Source organism: Meleagris gallopavo, chromosome 5, assembly GCF_905368555.1.
Source record: "Meleagris gallopavo chromosome 5, MGAL_WU_HG_1.1, whole genome shotgun sequence".
Lineage (NCBI taxonomy): Eukaryota > Metazoa > Chordata > Aves > Galliformes > Phasianidae > Meleagris > Meleagris gallopavo.
Window position 1 is genome coordinate 55,468,998 of NC_139408.1, and position 17,226 is coordinate 55,486,223.

General features: G+C 42.3%; 1 long non-coding RNA gene across 11 annotated transcripts in view; it reads left to right on the plus strand.

Annotated features, from left to right (window-relative positions):
• The window catches only part of LOC104911281 (uncharacterized), a 108,516-nt gene that overhangs the window by 54,186 nt on the left and 37,104 nt on the right, over positions 1–17,226 (plus strand). For 10 of the 11 annotated variants that reach the window (XR_014883799.1, XR_014883806.1, XR_014883802.1 and 7 more), the window contains exon 7: positions 15,440–15,636. This is a non-coding gene — a long non-coding RNA (uncharacterized LOC104911281). The remainder of the gene's footprint in view (positions 1–15,439; positions 15,637–17,226) is intronic. The other variant, XR_014883807.1, reaches the window with a different exon arrangement.

A 17,226-nucleotide genomic window follows, 5' to 3' on the forward strand; every position in this document is an offset into this window, starting at 1 on the left:
GATGCAGTGTTGAGCTCTAGCAGCTGCAGACCCAGTTCAAATAAATTAAGGCATTAAATGGAATCATATTCACAGCAAACAATCAATGGAGATAACTATGAAAATTAGAGGCAGGGAAGAAGGGAAAAGGTAAAGCCCTTGTTCACATGCAGAGCAAGGCCCAAACAATGCAGGCAATTCCTTTATAGTGACCATTTTCTGGGTTTTGTGTTCTTTGGCTGAAAGGGCATTGCAATTGGTCACTGTGGTCCAGTTTGTCCCATCCCAGAAAGATACAGCAGTGGAGAAGTCAAACCTGAAAATCTTTGCCAAAAACTCTTTTCCAAAATTAAAATGGTTTGTGTGACCTGAAATTTGTCTTAGTCATTAGGTCCCACCATATCCTCCTTTCCATGTAAATTCACAGGGATAAGCTCCAAAGAGATGTCTGTAGAGGTACTCATTCATCCTTCTGGCTCTCAACGCTTTCTCACCACAATGCTTAACAGGCAGAGGCTGTTACTGCTTCCACTTAAATACTGTAAATGAACTTCAGGAAAAACAGTGTTTTTGATCAATCGCATCCCTGGAAATATAATGAGCACAATTACTCTTGCTTGACTATGCAACATTATTCTGTTTTGCCAGTTAATTGCTGGTGATGTTTTCAAGCTGATTAAAACCAGACAATGCACTCACATATGTTTAATCAAGAAATTTTGATAAAATTTTGAAGAATACCTTAGGTCTTTTCTGTCATTGACAGACACCAAAATCAAAAAAATCCTATTTAGAGTCCCAGAGTTTTCTATCTTTGGTACATGAAGGAATTTGTGATGAGGTGGGGGTCTGTCTCTTCTCCGGGTAATGGCGATAGGACAATGAGGCAATGGCCTCAAGCTGCAGCAAGGGAGGTTCAAATTAGATATTAGGAAACATTTCTTCTCAGAAACAGTGAGGATATACTGGAACAGGCATCCCAGAGAGGTAGTGGAGTCACTGTCCATGGAAGTGCTTAAGGGTAGATGTAGTACTGAGAGAAATGGTTTAGCGGTCAGTATTTGTCATGGGTGGATGGTTGAACTAAATGACCTTAGAGTTTTTTTCCAATCTATATTAGCACTGTCAAACAACCATGTTTGGAATCTAAAGCCCAGACTTTCAAACTTCTGCATACCTTTTGGAAATTGATTCTTAATTAAGATATTAAGAAGGGGTCAATTCTAATTACAATTCTAATTCCAGTTGTAGCAGCAGTAGGATAAATATCACGGAACAACTGAAGCCTGGTTGTGGATTACTATGTTTTTAAATGCAAAAAAAAAAAAAGATTTTTTTATATTTTTTTATTATTATTATTATTATTATTTTTTCTTCAAAGAATTACCAATCCAAGCTATAGTTTAGAACCACCAAATATCTGAATGGAAGAAAATACTGAGACATTACATGTGAGTATGAGAGGCAATGATCTCATCAACCTGAAGCCAAGTGCTTTGCCTTGAATGACTGTAGGAGCTGCTATCCTTCTGTTTTTCTGCAAATCATCAGTGTTTGAGATAAGAAGGCCTGAATATATTGACCAAAAGGACTGCGGAAAATTAAATCTCTTTGGTCTGCGCAGTTTTGGAGTTGTCCATTCCTATTACCCGTGCAGGCATAGGATGTGTATACTGACTGTGTCATGAACCAAGATTTCACAGGATCTGATATCATTACTTAGGTGGCTCGAACCTTCCCAATGCTGGAGTGATCTCTGAGATCCCAGATCCCATTGAATTTGGTGAAAGGTGGAGGCATTCATCCATCACAGAGAGACTGTAAGCATGGACTTTCTAACATCACGAAACAGAAGAGAGTATCAATTGCAAATGTAAGATGGAGCTAAGCACAGTTTCCCCTAATCTCTTGGGATCCAGGCATTTATCTCTCTGCTTAATTGAATGAATGGGAAATTAGATAAAACTTTGCAGAGTAAATCTTTTGGCAAATGTGATACCCAAGTAAAAAATTTTCAGTGGACTCTACATTTTCACAGCTGCTCCTTTGTTTTGTGGAAGTGTATTTTGAATGTAAGTCCTGCTTACATTGCATCCCTATTAATTCTATTGTACATATTAAATGTCCTCTTTGTAGTGTGTAAAACCAGAAGAGAGACTAAAAACAAATAGCATGTGTTTAAAATGTTTTATGGAAGGTGGCACCAATATTTTCTGAAAGCTTCCATCAGGCCAAGCCACTGTTCTCTGATAACAGTGTTATTGTTCAAGGCCAAAACTGGAACCTAAAATTAAGTAGGAAATAATGGAAGAGGTGAAAGAACATGCTTCTTAGCCCTGTGAGAAACAAAAAAAAAAAAGTATAGACTAGACAGAATGTGTTTCTTGCTTCTCTACCAGCCTACTTACGTCTGTGATAAGTTAAATCCTCTGTTCCCTCAGTAACTGCAAAGTGAAAGTTATTTTCATTTCAGTAAATCCAATGACCATCAGAGCCATATTTTATGACTCACAGCATGATGAAATGCCTCCATACACTGTCTGAGGCACAGAGATGTATCACTGCTCTCATTTTGTCATGTGGCACAAAGTTCTGTGAATTGGTCTGCAGATAGTTCCAGATTTGTCTTCTACCCAGTGGACTTGGGAGAGAGGACCTCTGCAGGAACCTGGCCATAGCAGCTTCTTTCTCAAGAGGCTTTCTACAGCTAAGTAGCTGGATGTGCTCCCAGCCCATGAGTAATACACATCTTCAGGGTGCTCATGTGGGACTGCTTGTGTGATTCCCAGGTTTGTTTCCACATCCTTATACTCATGAGAGGATGTGCATTTGCACTTCCAGTATTGTGGAAGAGGGAGAACTATGGTATGTGGACTTCAAGTTACTCCACAAGTGGTGCAGACCAGGCTCGCCAAACATCTGGCCATTGTAGAGTCAGCGCCCAGATAGCTGCAAGGTATCCAGAACCTCTGGAATGAGCATGGACAAGCGAGGGAAAAGACATGGATACTGAGTCCTGTGTGTTTTAGTGAACCCTGTCTGCACCAAGGGATCACGAGCGGCTGGAAAATTTGGAGCATATTAGGATATTTATTTCAGTGTTAGAAATAGTGGATTGGAAAAAATGCCCTCTTTTGAGTGGCACTGTGTTTCCTTTGGTTGCAGCTGTGTCTCCAGGTCTTTGCTTACCAAAACAAATGCCAGCATTATGGGAGAAAATACAGAGCAACAGAGGGAGATCCAATGAGGAAGAGGTCAGATGTAGTGGAGACACAGGAAACTGAACTGAGGAGGAGGAGAGGCACTTTGCCCATCAGGGGAGATGCAGAACTTACCACCTGCTACCACAGAAGTAATTAAATCGCGCTCCAGAAATGGATAGTCCATATCCAAGTGAGGCAAAACTGATCTCATATAGATCTATTCCAACCTGGAGAGTTATTACATCTCTCTATTTCTAATTATGCTGTTACCCAGTATGATGCCAACTCCAAAGGCAGAACCTGTGTCACTAAAGAACCTTTTCTTTGTGGAAAGAGTGATTAGTAGTGGCAATTATGAGAAATTTCGGAAATAGTTCCTTTTTCTATCTGAAACTCCCATCTTTTTTTAGACCAAAAAACAAAGGGAATGAAAAAACTTGAAAAACTAAAGCTGAGATTATTTTTCTGTTTATAATAAATACTGTTAGATATAACTCTTTAATAAAACTTCGACCAAAAAGTGGAAGAAATGTGAGTACCATTAAACATCTCAGCTCCCTATGCATCAGCATTCAACCACATCCTGCTCTGACCCATTTGTGCTGCTCAGCTTCCAGAGTGATGCTTGCAGAATTTTTTTCTCATTTCCTCATAGGCAAGCAAAACTGACACTGCATTTTTTCTGATTCAGGGATGGAGGATGTTTGCCCAAAATGACCAAAATGTGGTGCTTCTCATTGTCCTGCTCTCCAAATCATTCTGTATGTGAATTTAGTGGAGCAAAACCTCACTGCATTGTCCCTGGGATGGGGGAACAGGACTCTAATACGTTTTTTTCATTTGGGATCCAGTAAGATGGGAGATCTTTATGAAGAAGCAAAAATATTCTGGAGCTGGAGCTGCAAAAACTGATTCGGTGTGTGACTTGTCATGCATGGGGTGATGCATGACATGTCTGTCGTCACCAGGCTGGACTTACAGACATGCGCAAGGTGCCTGTTTCTATTGGTGATGCTTCCATCACCTTGCACTGATCTGCCTTGCCCATGCAGTGTCGTAGAATCATAGAATTGTTTGAGTTGGAAGAGACCCTTAAAGCACGTCTGGTCTCACTCTCTTGCAATGAACAAGGACACCCAGCTCCATCAGGAGCTGAGAGCTCTGTGCAGCCTCACCTTGGATGTCTGAAGGGATGGGACATCCACCACCTCTTTGGGCAACCTGTGCCAGTGCCCTTATTGTAAAAAAACTTTTTCCTTACATCTAATCTAGGTCTCCCCTCTTTCACTTTGAAACCATTTCCCCTTGTCCTGTCACAACAGGATACACTGACAGGCCACTCTCAGGTCTCCCTGGAGCCTTCTCTTCTACACAGCCCCAGTTCTCAGCCTGCCCTCAGAGGGAGGTGTTCCATCCCTGGGATCATTTTGTGGCCCTCCTCTGGACGGGCTCCAGCAGATCTACATCTCTCCTGTACTGAGAACTCCACATCCAGACGCAATGCTCCAGGTGAGGTCTCACAGCACAGAGCAGAGGGGCAGATCCCCTCCCTCGCCCTGCTGGCTGTGCTGCATTGGATGCAGCCCAGGATACGTGTGTCTAAGGGATGGAGAATAGCAAAGTGTAGGTGTTTTAGGGTGATTATTTTTGACCTAAGTGCACATCTGGGGCATATTGCTCTGCATATCATAGATCTCTGTGACTCAAGTCAAATGACTGCAGGAGAGACCCTTCTTTTAAACCTTTACACTTAAAAAGGATCTTCTCAAACACATCAGACCAAAAGCCTATTTGTGCCTTGATTTACACAAAGGAAGCAGACTGGAACCAGATATGGGATGAAACCCTCTGTGCTGTCCCTGCAGGAAGACCTGGGCTTGTACCTCTGCTGGCCTCCACCAAATACATGCAAAGGTAGCCACAGAAGCGATGTCAATGCCTTCCCTGTTCCCTTTGGAGCACCAGTTCTCCATTAGATCCCTCAGCTCCTTGGCTGACTCCCATTTCTTCTGGGCAGTGATTTCCTGCTCTCTGCCTTGCCACCAAGGGCAGACTTTTGCCCAGCATTGTTCTTCTCTCTAATCTTGGTCATGTGCTCTTTGGCATCCAGATACATAGACATTACCATCCAGTGCTTTGATATTTGTTCTGTATTATTCAAGCAGGTTTGTTCTTTTATTTTTTTGGAGGGGAGGAGGGAGAAGCTCTTTCAATCCCCTTTTCTGTTCAGCCATGTGGTGATAAATAGACTGGATACAAGAAGCCAATCATGAAATTGCTGCCAGGAGGAAAAGAATTAAAAAGAATTTAAAAAAAAAAAAAAAAGAGTAATATATATATTTTATTAAATGAATGGGACATTCAGCTTTGGATATATCCCTCTCATGACAAAGCCCTCAAATTATTAAACTGTCCATTGCAGTGTGCCCTCGGATGCCACCCCAGTGCCCACAGCCAACCCAAATTCTGAGCCAAAAACTTTTGCTGTCATATCACAGGACATGGTAATCTCCCACATCCCGTGTCTGTAACCCAGAAGCCACCTCCCCCTAACATTTTACGTATTCCTGAAATTCGTTTGCAAGAGGGCAGGAGAGAAGATAACGGCGGTGACTTGAGCCGAGTGGGAACTGCTGACTGACAAAGTGTGTAGTGCAGTACGGGTGCTTTCTGGCTCTCTAATTATCCTTTTCCTTCTTGACTCCAGTATCACATGTAGCCATGTGTAGAATCATAAAATAATTATGCAGTGTACAAGCTTTCTGGGAGCATGTACCACTGTTTTCCTAATTCTTTATCGCTCCCATTGATCGTGGCGTGTGTGCATTGATCCAAGTCGGCCATCTGGTTGGGGAAGATAAGCGTGCGAGTGTCTTTGCATTGCACTGTCACTCAGGGAGGGGGGTACATTTTGGCTGTAGGGAATTACAGGGGCAGGATTAGCCCTCTTCCTAGGAGTAAACTGAATTTTAAATGTAGTGTTGCAGCTGCATGGACCACGTTGCTAACTTCTGTTTTTGCCCATAGACTGGGTAGATTTTTATTCTTCCTCTTATTATTATTTTCTCCTCTTTCCTGCTCAGACTGTATTTGGAGATAGAGATATGGCTTGCATTAAATGGAGGGGAGAGAAGGGAAAAGGAGGAATGTCCTTCTCTGCACACACCAGCCTTGCGAGTGGCTGCTGCGTTACAGGATTTCGAAATGGCAAAACCAGCTTTAAATGCAGGCAAGGACCCGCTGGATTGAATGCATTTCACAATAAGAATCATTGGTCCAAAAAAGAAAAAAAAAGAAGGAAAAAAAAAAAGATGAAGTTATCAGCCTATGACAGGAAATTAAAGAGTGGATATTAATCAGCTCTCTTAACTTCTATTAATCAAGACAAATAACCTTAATCACACATTATCGGGATGTCTATGTTTAATAACCAGCAACAAAACAATGGAAGGTGGGTTTTTTGATGGTTTTTTTTTTTTTTTTTTGCTTCATTTATTTTCTCTTGTCAGTTTCTCCTGACACAATGGTTGTATCCTGCAATAACTTCAATTTGGCTGCAATATTGCACCGAAATGGCCGTTGTGTGCGTGTGTGCGCGCTCACACCCCTGGTCGTCCTTTTGTGAACTGTGATCGTGGCCATTGTTGTCTCATATTCTGCAAATGTATGGAAGGTGCCTCAAAAGCCTTTCCTCTAAAATTGAACAATTCTGTCAAAAAAGATTAGTTCTATTTTGTCTGCTGCTTGCTGACTATTCATGAATGTAAAGAGAGAGGGCTTGGGTGTCATACTAAGTTGCTAAGGTGGCTGGCTTTCGGCTATTGACTTGAGGATACCCAACCAGAGCCTACAAAAGAGCAGCCAGAAGGAGAGGAGAGAACTGGTCTGCCATGTGTTTCAGCTATACCTTCTTTAGCTGCCCATTTATTTCTTTTGTTGCCACAACTTTTATTGTCATACAGTTGAAAAAAATGTTAGACACAGGCTTCAGGCTGCACCAAGCAGAAAAAAGGATTAGCATATCACTAGGATCATCTTACACTGAACCAAATTCTTTTCAGGATGTATAATTAGTGAATACAGTCTCCCCCCCTCCTTTTTTTGAGGGGGTGGGGGGACCCTATGGATAGGGAAAATTAGCTCAGACCTCTGGGTAGGAAATGAGAAGAAAGAGAAAGAAAAAGTTTCCCAGTTTCAGGGAGGATTTGTAAGGGCTGTGTGCTCATGTAAGGCTCATGCATCATGTTTAAGAAGCATTTTGCACAAATGTGTTAAGAAAAACATCTTTTTTTTCATACCCAAGCATGTGCAATCACCTTCCCTGATGGGGAGCAGGAGGAGGGCGATTGTTTTTGGAGCTGGCCCCAAATGGAGCAGCCAGAAGCATAGGGGTCTCGGCGCCCACGCTCTCTGACAAGGGCTCAGCACAAGGCACGAAGCTGAGGATGCATTACTTTATGCTCCCCGTGTGTGTTCGTGGCTCCCTTCTGCCATCTGGGAACTGCACACTGCTCCATGCACCACAACAAAAAATGCTATTTCTCCTGATGCCTGAACCTGTATTATCAGAAAGCTGGAGTTAGAACTGAACTACAGCATATTGTGGTGTACGCATTTTTAAAACAAGAGGGAGCTGGAGGAGGGAACTACTGGTCTATTTTTTGGAAGAGCATAGGCAGTTTCAATGATGCAGAGAGAGGTGTGAGGCAGGCAGTGGTACTGTGTCCACAGAAAGCAACAGAGCTCCCATCTGAAGGAAAGGCAGAGAGTTTGCCTGTTGTAGGGATGGTTCAGCTCCCAGATACCTGGCCCCAAAAAGCATCATTTCAGATCACATATGCAGCATGGTGTTCTTGCAAAATGAACTACCAGAGGAAAAGGATTGTGCCTACGCTAGGGTCAGGGTAAAGAGCATGCATTCAGCTTGCTGCATGCATCCCAAATCCCAGTCCAAAGCTCAGCTGCACCTCTGCACTGAGCAATTTGGGACTCCAGGATAAGGCCACCTGGTCATGGTGTTTCCTGCTCCCATCAGAGCAAAATTTGAAAGCAGCATCGCTCTGGGAAGTGAACAGAGCTTCTCTTTCAGCTCAACGGCTGGTAATTTCACCGTGTTTAATCACGCTGCACGTTTGACATCATTGCCTTTTCAAACTGTTCAAACCAATTGTTCCACCAAAGTAGCAATTGGATGTGAATATTCAGACGCTGCTCTGGGGTGCTTGGTCATAATTGGTCACATCACTCACATGGTCTCCTTCCCATTCTGATTAGAAGAGGGTAGAAATTTGCTTCATGCAGATACTTAAACACCCACACATAAAAAATCTCATTTAGCACAACTATTTTTTTTTTCCTGGTGGTTACTACAGCCACTTGAACGTTTGTAGTCAGAGAGCACCAAAGGGGAACAAATGAAAGGAGAAGTCAATTAAAATGGTAAATGTAGGAAAAATGGTTTCTTTCTTCACCCAGTTCAGTTCCCACTGGTGGTCCTGCCAATATGTGGGATCGCACGCAGGTTTTGTGTTGGGTGGAAATCATGCCATATGCTTTATTACTGAAAGTGGAAAAATTTTAGCTCCCAAATGCAGCTGTACTGAGGTTTCCAGGGGACCAGAGCTCATCCTGGGAGGTGGTTGCCAACCCAACCATAGATGTGAAGTTCAATGCAGCGAGCATGGTATATCCTTGGGAGTTGTGTGGCTTGAACACCATGAAGCCAAGAAAAAAAAGCATGGGGTCCAAGAAATACTTGGGGAGAATGTGTAGCACATTATTCTATTTGATGAGTGCTAGGTCACGTACATAGTGGGGATCTATTGTCCATGTGTATCTTTTCTTGACTTCAAAGGAAGGATTTTGGTGAGGGCTGTGTTGAGCAGACGTGTAAAGCAGCCACATCAGGCACTGTGGCTTATGATCTTCTTTATTATGCTCTGATACACTAAAGAGTGTGTGAAATTATGAAAGGGAGTGACTTAAAAGCAACCACTTATTTACAGTGCAAAATAGAAAGCCTAGTGGGATATTCCTAGATCACAAAAAATTACTCCTGGTGGGCCATGTGGGAGATAACCCAGGGTGGCCAGAGGAATCTTGGTATGTCATTTTCAGGGAAAAATGATGGTTCCTGAAGTCCCTCACTGAAACGTTGAATATGGCTCTTCTTACTGAACTTCCTGCTCTTCAGCTTCCAGCAAAACACAACTGAAGGAGAAGAAAAAGAAAAAAACAGATAAAATTAAGAACAGAGTAGCAGAAATATTGGGAGGGTCATGATCTGCAACCCACAATTTTGCAATCTTGGTAAAAATACAGAATCAAAGAAACATAGAATCAGTTGAGTTGGAAGATACCTTTAGGGGTCATCTGGTCCAACCCCCCTGCAATGAGCAGGGACACCCACAGCTTCATCAGGTGCTCAGAGCCCATCCAGCCTGACCTTTGGGTGTCTGCAGGGATGGGGCACCAGCACCTTTCTGGGCATCCTGTGCCAGTGCCTCACTGCTCTTAGTGTAAAAAGCCTTTTCCTTATATCTAATCTAAATTATCCCCTCTTTTGGTCTGAAACCATTTCAGAAATGCAGTTAACTTGCAAATGACCTGATTTAGCAGCACCTAGGCTTGGCTCCTTGGTTGCGAGCACCTCATGAAGGCAAGGTTGCAGTGGTTTGGAGAGGCTTGGCTGAGGCTTGCAGCCTGCCGTGCTGCCTTTCTGTAGTCTGCAGGATGTATTTTCTGTAAATAAATGTTGTTTAATAAGTATTCTGTGTGCATTTTGTCATTAGTCTAGTGCTACAGAACCACGCAAGCCCAACCTTGATTTATAAAGCTGTTAAAATGTTTGACCTTGTTTCAATAAAAGCCTCAAGGTTAATTACAACAAGCATTCTATGTACATCCTTCCTTTTTCAATTGCCCTGATGATCTGTGGGAGGAAAGGGTAATACCTTCTCCTCTTCTAAAAGCAACTGCAGTGCAAAAGTATAAGAGTTTGCTTTTCCATTTTCATGTTTGCCTACACTTTGATATGGGATATATTGAGTGATGAGCTGTCTCTTCCTGGATAGCACCAGAAATTTGATATTTTTACCTCAAGTGTAATAAGAAGCATGTGAGAATTGAACAACAACAACAAAAAGTTGGAAGTAGACAGTTGGAGCTTTGCTGCTGGGTGGGATGTATCCATAATGAGGTAAACAAAGGGTCTGTGTTTTATTTCTCGTTGCACTGAAAACAAATTTTACAAAATAAAAACCAATTTAAGTTTCTTTTAAAAGAACTGGGAAATATTGAGGAAAGTTAATTGAAGCACATTCAAATTACAATAAACACATACAGGCACAATTATCTTCTTTTGACTAGTGTGTGGCTCGGAGATGTTTTTATCTTTTGTTTATTGCACTATTAAAAATATGGAGAGGCACCAAGAAAGGGTAGATAGCCACCATATGGAATTACATATTTTCCCTATTTATATTTAAATAACTGTCCGTGAGAAATTATGCACAAATCATGCAATAATTCCCAACTGAAAGGACTGTTTAGAAAATAAAAATTCTGAGGCACAATATTCTTTTCATATTAAATTGCCCATTTTCTGTACATCTTATGCGTTTGTACAATACAAAAAAAAAAAAAAAAACTGCATTATAGCCCAATACAATTTGTTCGCAATGCTAATGAAGATGGATAGAGGACATTGTAATATACTGCAGTAATTCATAAGCAATGTGGGAAAACAAGACAAACAGGCTCAGAAAGCTGGAGCATAATTTTTTGTTCCCATTTTCAGAGTGAATAGTGGTAATTTTAATAACCTGCTGGTTTGACAGATTTAATGATGCCGATTAACTTTTATTGCTTGATTCATGCCACGCTCACTTTGGGGTGAATATTTGTGCTTGCAAAGTTTGAGTGGTTGGTTGGAGGGAGCTAAAAAGAAGCTCCTAACACCCCATGGAGAACTTGGCAAGCTCCAAAGCTTTCTGGTTGGGATGCCACTCCCTCCCCATAGAGGTGTGTTTCAAGCTCATATCTCACTTTGCCACAGTGCCATCATCCCTAAAGCAGGGTCTGCTGTGACAGAAGAAGGGGAAATGGTTTCCAACTAAAAAAGGGAGAATTAGGTTGGATATAAGGAAAAAGTTTTTTATAATAAGGGTGGTGAGGCACTGGCACAGGCTGCCCATAGAGGTGCTGATGCCCCATCCTTGGAGACATCCAAGGTCAGGCTGTCTGGGCCCTGAGCTCCTGATGGAGCTGTGGGTGTCCCTGTTCACTGCAGGGGGGTTGGGCCAGAGGGCCTTTAAGGGTCTTTTCCATCTCAATTGATTCTATGTTTCTACGATTCTATGTTCCCTTGTTTTGTGATGGGACATCTGCACACCTAAAGGTAACTGGGTCTCATAGGAACATTGGGTCCAACCTGGCTTGTGGGTTGGAGATTCACGATCATTGAGGCCCTTTCCAACCCCATCTATTCTGTGATTCTGTGATCTTAATAGTTCTTTAATATTTATGGGTACAAGCTCTGTTTAAGTGGGACTATGTTGTGAGTGTTGAGAACACTTTCAATCTGAAAAATCCACCTCAAGAAGAAATATTTAGTCAACAAAATATCCTTCATAAAGGAGTACTACAAAATCTTTTGACTTTCCATAATAGGAGTGAAAACTTCCAAATCAGCTACTGCATCAGGCTCCTTATAGGCTCAGTACACTTCAAATTTTACTTGTCTGTCCCTCTCCAATAACTGTAACACTTCTAATTTTTGTAATTCATTCAACATCTCTGACCAAAGTCCTTCAATTTATAGGTTTAAATCAGGCTTCTATAAACCTGGGGTTGGAACTAGAGGATCTTTGAGGACCCTTCCAAGCATTCTATGGTTCTATAATTCTATGTGACCTGATTTATTGTAAGCACTTTATTTGTGTGTATATATGTGTATATATCTGTGGAGCCCAGAGTTGGACTTGATAATCCTTATGTGTCCCTTCCAACTCATGACAGTCTACAGTCCTGTGGTTCTCTATACATACAGGTACGTGCGTTTGCTTTTTTTTCCTGCTGCAGTATTGGTTAATTGGTTAGGGAAAACTTTTCCAAATTATTTTCAGGTCTGTCAGAAATAGGCAAGAAATTCAAAGAGTTTGATGTGAGTTTTATGCCTCTCTTCTCTTTAAAATTTAGTTGGATCTCCTCTTTGATGCTGTCCCTTATAGAGCAAAAGGCTTGGTTTCTGGGGAAACTATTTGTTTTCCAGGGAGTGTTTCAGGTAGGTATTTTGGGAATTATAAGGAGTTCTTAGTACATTAACACTAAGGAAAAGTTTTCAGTCCAGTAAAAAGGGGATTTTATGGAGTGCTGCTGTCTGTCGTGCTCTTCTGGCAGCACTCATCACTGCGCTTGCAAAAGCACTCTGCTAAAGGCATCTGATCCATGTTAAATTCTTAGTTATTGTCCTGGTGTTCTGAGCTCCCATTCATTTAATTCATGCCCTGCCTCTCCATCCATTCACATCAGCTCAAATGTGAAGTTAGGGAGGAGCAGGAATCATCACTAAACGCTTGTGTAGGGCACAGGGAGCTCCTTTCTTGGGCAACACAACAGCAGAGAGGCATGGTGGTGCATTGGGAAAGCAGCAGCACACTGGGTATGCTCCCGTGTGCCACCTGCCTTACAGCCCTCTCTCCTCCCCACTGAATGAACAACTAGCAACAGTGCCCTTGTAACCATGGTAGTTTGAAGATACCAGTGAAACAAGGTTGAAAAGGAGAACTAACTCCATTAGGCTGAGCACCTGATACCAGTATTCAGATTTAAAAGCTGCCCTGAGACGATGAAGGATTTATTTTAAAAAATGATACCATAAAACACAAAAGTTTTCCCACAATCTGTTTTTTTTTTTTTTATTTTATGGCTTTTATTAAATTTTATTTCAATAAAATCTAGAATCTTTATGCTACAGAACTGATTTACTAGGGAAAACTTTGAATCAGCATCTAACAATTTTGGGAAAAGACCTTTCAATCTGCTGCTGAACAGGGGTATGCTTGTGTTCCCCTTTCCTCTTCATGTCAGTGAAGGTCACACGCAGAGAATTTATGAGCTCCACCACAGAGCCCTGCTGTGCAGCTGGATGCAGGTTGGTGTGTAACACTGCTTTCCTACCCATCTCTCTTTTTCTTCTTTCTCTCACGTTTCCTACTAATGCTGATGGATGATCCAAGGATTGGTGAATACATTATAGTTTGGATACAGCCTGAGGAAGTCCAAGTAAAGAGTATTTACAAGTGTAGCCAAAGAGCACTTCATTACCTGCTCTGCTCATCCATCATAACTTCAGAGAATCATAGAATCATTGGAGTCAGAAGGGACATTTAAAGGCCACCTGGTCACATTCCTTGCAGTGAATAGGGGCACCTACAGCTCCATCAGGTGCTCAGAGCCCCATCCTGTCTGACCTTGGACATCTCTCCCTGTTCTGTGGATTCTCCACAGAACAACCAGTAGAAAAATCTCACCAGAAGCTCAGCATAGCACTCCCAGTTTATCTGGGAACACGCCACTGGGAGTAGCACTGGCTTGCCCAGTGCGTTGCTTTGGATGGTCTTTGGGTCAGGTGTAAGAGAGCTTGGTTTGAGCCTCAGATAGAAGATTTTGCTTCTGTTTTCGCCACTGGCTTGTGGCTAGAGAGCAGGCAAGGGCAGTTTGGGTGGGAGATGGTGATGGTCAGGACACAACAGCAGTGTCTGTAATATGTTGCTCTTAACATCTCTGCTTGGTGCAGCCTCTAGCTCAGCCCGGGAAAAGCACACGGAAGATGAACGGAACTGACATCATAGCATTGGCTTCATTTTCAGAGTTGTGTTTTCCAAAGAACTTCACACAAAAAGGCATCCACATCCTCTTCTGACTTGTGGTCACCTGCCATGTGAGAAGGGGGTACATCTGATGCCATTCAGTTAGTGGGATACAAAGGGACCAAACCCATCAAACTCCTAAGCAGAAAACATGGGAGAGCACCCATATCATCCCCTTCCCATAGCCCTGCAAGCAAGACACAAGCCTCACAGGTTGTATTTAACACTTCCCTTTTTTTTGGCAGTTACCATTTATTTCTCTCCCTTAGGTCCAATTTTCTCTGTTTGCCCATAGCACTGTTAGAGAAGAACCTACATGCAGTGTTCCCTGAGCAAAATTAGATCCAGAAACCTGCCCTGCAGGGCAAAGAGCATCTCCTAGCCTTATGTTTGGGCAGTGTTGGTCAATATAAATAAATAATACGAAGCCCTGGAATGACTCATCTGTCGGGAACACACCTGCATAACCAATCCCACAGCTGTGGGGCTGGAAAGGCAAATAAAACAGCTGTAACCCAAGCCTGGAGGGTGCTGGGGACTTAGAGAGGGAAGCTGAGCTTTCAAACTGCTGTAACCCAAGGAAGAAAATCATCAGCCTATATGCCTTTCAGAGCATTTGAAGGCAAAATGGTTTGTGGCTTAGCCATTGTTTAAAGGCCATTCCTCAAATTCCTTGTTTACTGTCAGCGGGGTGAGTTGTGGACTCTGTGACTTTAGCTGTTAATGGGCCTAAACACTTCTGCCAACAGATTAAGCTGTGCTGAAACATTAAGAAAATTGGCCCAAACAGAGATAGGGAGCATTCTTGTTTAGCTATTGTTTCATTTACATGAGAATCATTGTCCCCAAACAATAGCATTTCCATATCGCCCAAAGAGCGGGCAATTGGGTGAAACCCATTCTGCTTCTGCTAAATGACAGAAATTGTTTGTTTGTTTGTTTCTAGAGAGAAAGAAAAATGCTCATTTTCAGCTGCAAGGGTGAGCAGATCCGAAATGAAATCCAGCCCCCAAATACCTGCAGGTGGTGAAGGACTGGGAGCTCACAGGATGGGGCGATGCTGAAAGAAAACATGAATATTAACAGCCATGAGTGTGCTTAAACCAATTGCAAAATTAGGAACAAGCAAAATTAGTCCATTTGGGGATGGAAAGAATAAGTTTGTTAGTGTTTTTGGTGTTTTTTTTTTTTTTAAAGAAAGAAATGTGCTTTTGCTATGACTCACGCTACTGGGTTTCCCAAGTGATCCATTTCCTCCTGTTGTTTCTATATAAATGCTGCCACCTGAGCTTGTCCTAAGTTCAGTCCTCAGGAGAGGGCTAGTTTAATGCTCAGGTAACATCTTTTCTTTCCCTCTGGATCCTACAACTATGATTTGAATTACAGCAGCACCTGGAGTCGTCGGTCAAGATTGCAGCCCCCTCATAGGAGGTGATGGCCAAAAACCAGCAAGGTCCAAGCAGCTCCCTGTTCCCATGGGTACAGCCAGCAGGGAAGGAACACTGGGACAGGTCACCCCTAAGCGTGGAGCAGAGGGAGGAAGGGTTGGAGCTGCCCTGGGCCCAGGCATCTCTGTGACACAGGTGAGTGCTTTTGGTCGGGCATCACTGCCTCCTCAAGGCCAATGTTCACTGTGTGCTGCTGCAAGGAAGGGTGGATCAGCTCAGTACCTTGGAACCTATTTTATTGCTGCTTAGTGCTATGAGATTTATGCAAAGCACCATTTGACATTTCCTTGCTTTGGGGGGGGGTCCTGCTGTTTTCTTTATTTTATTTTTCTTCTAGACCTAATAGTTTGGCTAATGCTGCTGTTACTGGCAGTTACCTTTGGCTGCTTTAAATGCCACCAGATGTGAGAGGTTGTTTACATTTCCCCAATTACATTGTCTTTGAATGGTTCTAAACTTGACTTTGATTAAACCCACTAATAACAAGAGAGGTTCTTTTTTTTTTTTTTATTATGAATGTCACTTGCTTGAGTTGAAAAGACATGCTCTTAATACTTGCTTTTCATCTAAATCAAGAAAGCAACACTAAGCAAAAAAGTATTTAACTGTAGCATATAGGATTGTAAAGATGGTAATCAGGGACACTGGTAATTGAAGCTTTTGGGGGAGAACCTTTCTTCTGAATCCTTCAGTCTGTTTAATAGGATAAAATTAGCTTGAGTGGCTTGGTGTTTGAAGAGGTTATGATATAATTGGAGCTGCCTCCTGGGTTTGCTGCTGGACAAGGCGATCAGGTGGAGACATGGGAGGGCATGGGAACCTCTGAAGTACAAGACTCAGCTTCTGCCATACTAATTAGCCTAAATTAGCTATGCCAGTTTTCTGCTTGCTTTTGAATTTCCCTGATAATGCTTTTATCAGGAGTGTAAGAAAAGGAATATGGAAACGCGCACAAAGTTCACTGCGGAATGGCAAAAGCAGTGGTGGCTGTTGACTAAGTCCCAGGCTTATTGCTGCAAGCTTCAGGAAAAAACAGGGAGAAAAAAGACTGAATAGCATTAGGAAATAACAAATGGATATCAAGTATAACCCCTAGGGATTTAGAAAGTACTATGGCTTGCGTTCTTGAACACGAAAGTTTACAAAGCATCTGTAAGAAATTGATTATCTTGAGGATTATATACATATTACTTTGAGGCCAAACCCTCCCCCCCAACACCCAGCTTTGCTTTTGACTTGTTTAACCCAAGGTGAAGGAGGCAGAACCAGTTCAGGCATCTCAGCTCATGCTCCATCATCTGCAAGGCCTGGGAGAAGCTATCTGTATTTCATTAGCTGTTGCCATTATTTAATTTTCACTTCTGACCCCAATTAATCAACTTTAACCATGCAAAGAGATTTGAGGCACATTCAGCGTAGCTTGCCCAAATCTATTTTAACTGAAAATGTGCAAGGGAGGAGGAAAATAAGGAGGGTTTGTTGGTTTTCTTTCTGTCCTTGGAAGGGGTTGCCAGTGGACAAAGCAAGTCAGGGGAGTACTTCACCTTTGAAAGGTGTGTTAGGATGTACTTCTACAGGCAAAGAGATGCCTATCTATAGGGAACACTTGAGGCTATGAGGGGATAAACACTTTTCCTTCACAAAAAGCACCAGCCTTGGTTTGCAGTTATTGGGAGCCAACATTGCCCATGCCTTTAACTGGACATACAGATATTACACACATGT